This window comes from Cynara cardunculus, unplaced genomic scaffold (genome assembly GCF_001531365.2).
Source record: "Cynara cardunculus var. scolymus isolate 2C unplaced genomic scaffold, CcrdV1 Un_Scaffold_902, whole genome shotgun sequence".
Lineage (NCBI taxonomy): Eukaryota > Viridiplantae > Streptophyta > Magnoliopsida > Asterales > Asteraceae > Cynara > Cynara cardunculus.
In genome coordinates, this window is record NW_020200643.1 from 90,850 (window position 1) to 95,024 (window position 4,175).

Sequence of the window (4,175 nt, forward strand, 5' to 3'; positions counted from 1 at the left end):
AATAATTTTTTTTATTTTTTTTAAACAAAATAAAGCCCATTTAAACTTATAACAAAAATACAATTTGCCATACATTGATAAAAATAACATTATTAAATCAAAACTCCACCTTTTTGGTAAAATTATTTGAACATTCAAATAAGACTTTTGTATTTTAATTTGGACTCTATAATATCAACTTTTTTATATTTGAAACATTTTTAATATATTTGGCATTACATAAGTTAACTTTATCAGTTACCCGTCGGAACAAGGTTTTTTGAACTATATTTTGGGAACTAAGCCAGATGAATTCTAATCAACATGACTAGATCCTAATAAAATATAATTCTAAAGTGTATAATTAGTACATTTTAATATTTATGGCATGAAATGATCATTAGGCTGAAAAAATTATCAAGATTTAAGCAAGTTCATCATATGAACTTTGACTTGGTTAAGTCAAAGATTTGGGAGATAATATAAATGATGAAATAAAGGTTGGATTTTGGTTGTTTGTGTCAAATATATTTTATTAAGATGAAATTCAGAATTTGGAAGAATTTGGATATGAAATGGTACGAAAAATACATGAAAATGAGAATTTCGACGTAAGAAGGCACTGAAAATGTCAAGACTTTGAAAAACTGTATAAAATCATAGAAAATTCCAAATGCAGTGAGGCCAATTTCCTTAGTTTGATAATTGAGTTTAATTTATTTCTTATTTTATGATCAAGACATGGACTTGAGTTTAAAATGGGCAAAACAGATCTGCAAGTAGCAGCTATACATAGGAATAAATGTAAAGTGTTTAAATAGGAAATGTGTATAACTTGAGTTTCTTATATTGATTGCTTATGAGATGTTGTACGTTCACTCCAGGGGGTAATTAGGACATATTTTGAGGCATTGGAAGAATTCTAGGTGTGGTAGCTTGGACTTGTTTTGTGAGCTCATTCTGGAGCTTTACGGTATTGTACGGTTGCTGGGTGAGTTATATAGTTAATTGTTACATATTGTTCTGTATATATATATATATATATATATATATATATTCATATGAATGTTTCTGTTCTTGAATTGAGTCAGAAGATCTTGGTTTGTCTTTGATTCTGTCTCTTAAGTCTATTCCGTATTATGATCTTGTTACATCGGTTTGCTTTCCGGATCCGGACTCGTTGTTTTGTTCCTTGAATCGTACGCCATAGTATGGGTAATACTTCATGTGGCATTCCGGAAGTTTGTGTAGAAGTCAAGATCCTAGGTTTGACGGGTGATACTTTCTGCGGTTGTGGATACTCATTGCTCAAAAAGGAGGTAGAGCAATGAGTAGGGTACCTTAGCACACACCCGGTAGAGGAAGTCGCACATTGCGAGGTTTTCCATGATGTACAATTCTGACTCGGAATTTAGCATGATCTCAGAATGTGAAGGACGGGTTGACGCATTGTCCTCGTTATGTTTATCGATTCGATCTTTTGGTTCTTGATATTTATTGGTATTCTAATGTTGTTGAATATATTTGGTTATTGATCCTGTTTTCTTATTGTATTGAGCATCAATGGTACGGTATATTATAGAACGGACATTTTGAAGTTTTTTAGAAAATTTATTTTTATTGGAGATTTTGAAAATTGGTAACTTGGATTTTCTTAAGTGAGATGTTACAAATATCGTATAAGAGTCGTGGTTTGAGTGAGCTAGATATTAGTAATGATATTCTGACTCAAACTTAGGCATTGACGTTGTATAGTGACTAGGTTATGATTATATGGGATATAGACCAATAAGAGAGACTTATGATTGGTTGGGGTCCAGAGGATAGAATATTATTTGACTTCTATATGTATAATTTTAGTGCAATGTCTGAACACGATGCGTATAATTTTAGTGCAATGTCTGAACACGATGCGTTAAAAACACACCGGTTACTCAAAACACTGGGGATGACAACCCGAATCCCGAAGGGAATGTTCAAGAAAATGTTGGCAATGATGATGAAGCCCAATTATCACCTCGTAATGAGAGGTTATTGAAACTAATGAATGATCAAACACAGGCTGCTCTATGAGAACAAAGAATAGAGTTTGAAAGAAAGTTATATGAAGTGCAAAATCCAGTTAATGCGCAATATCCGGTTGTCCAAGGACCGAAGCCGGTCAATGATGACGTACCCAAACCAAAGTCGGACCGACCTTCATTTAAAACATTTAAAAGCAGTGGGGCTACAGAGTTCTTGGGACAGAGAGACCCAATACTTGCAATTGCAATGGGTCGAAAACACTGAAAAGGTATTCAGGATTGTTTACGTGTATGAGGAGGATAAAGTACATTATGCTACAACGACATTTACCGACCTTGCACTTACTTGGTGGAACACCACATATCGATCGATGGATCCTAATACTCGGGATAGAACGACGTGGGAATAATTTCAAGTGTTGTTCTTCGAACAATACTGTCCGGATGATCTGAAACAAAAGCTTGAGAAGGAATTCCTAGAGCTCAATCAGGGATCCATGTCGGTAATTGAATATGAAACAGAGTTCAATCGGAAGCTTCAGTTCGCCTAACGGTTTGTATCAAGTAAGAAAGACAAAATTAATCATTTCAGCAACGGTTTTCGACTAAATATTTGTGATTTCATCACCAATCGCGACATACCTTTATTTGCCAAAGTAGTTGAGTATGCAAGAAAACAGGAGCATGATCTGAGTCTCCCTGATGATTCTAATGTGCCAGAGAAACGACCTAGAGTTGAGACAATCTTCTCGACCCCGACATCTAAATCGTCTCGATTCTTCACGCCCGGACGAGCTCAATCGCATAATACACCACGTACTACCTCACATGCTTATATAAAATGCAGTCGAATATGCCACTTAACTGCAACCGATGTGGCAAGAATCACCAGGGACGATGTAGTGATGATCAAACTTATCTACGATGTTTCTGTTGTGGTAAAGCTTGGCACATACGAGCTTAGTGCCCTCAAAGAGAAAAGTAATGTTATAATTGTGGTGTGTTTGGTCATCGTATGCGAGAATGTCCAAAGAATAGACTGAAGGAAAGTAAGGGGTTGGTACAACAACCGAGGCAACGACCGATACATACAATGGGGGCTTCGACCAAAATGGAGGAGGTACCGAAACCTCGTGCCAGGACGTTTCAAATTACAGTTTACATACATGATATATTTTACATGTATGTTATTTTATGAACAGTTGCCTGCTATGTGTTTTATTTTGTTTTTAAATAACTCTAGCATGTTATTTCATATGGAAATTTTATGATCAATTTTAACGGGTGGACGTTTGACCTGTAAGTCACATGACAAGTGGCACGACCCCGTAATGAGTGTCTAGACCGGTGCAGGTCGGACAACTCAAGGAATGCCAGTGATTAAATGACTCATACCCGACAGAAAATTTATGAGATCTCTTTTCTTTCAGTGTTGCATGTTTTTCAGAAAATGCATACTATTTGGTACATAGTTTACAAGTTGATATGTATGATGTGAAATGATCTTTACCCACACAAACCATGAACTCATTAAGCTTTATAAGCTGATTAAAATATGCATCTCAGGGACAGAAGGTTTCAGGTTGGACAAAAAAAGGGCATAAATAGGGACTTGTCTAGTCCATTTAAGTTCAATATTCATGTGCAATTATCTATGACAGATAAATTTGTAAAGCAACCCGATATGGGACAGACTGACATTAAGTTATATATTTATTCTTTTAAAGTCTTCCGCTGTAAACGGTCTAAAGTTTTAATTATGCCATTATTTTGGAGTGCTTTTGGAGAATCTGTTTTAGATTACGTAACATTTCTCATGGTAAAATCATGGGCGTTACAAGTGGTATCAAAGTAGTAGTTCAAAGGAAATGGGTTACAATTTATAGCCTAAGCTTGAACTGTTGTAACATCACGCTAGAGCAAACCCCAATTTACCAATCTTATAAAATCTCCAATAAAATATAATTCATTGATTATTAGGACCAAAAATTGATCCTAATTATCCTAAAAGTTTTTATCAAAGCAATCGGGGCCAAGGATAGAAAATCTGAAAATGCTGCTAAAACGACTAAGTCTGGAGGAAGACCAAAGGCAATGATTTGGTCCAGAAGCAGGCGATAGACCAGAGGCTGTTGAAATGACTAAGTCTGGAAGAAGTCCAGAGGCGATGAA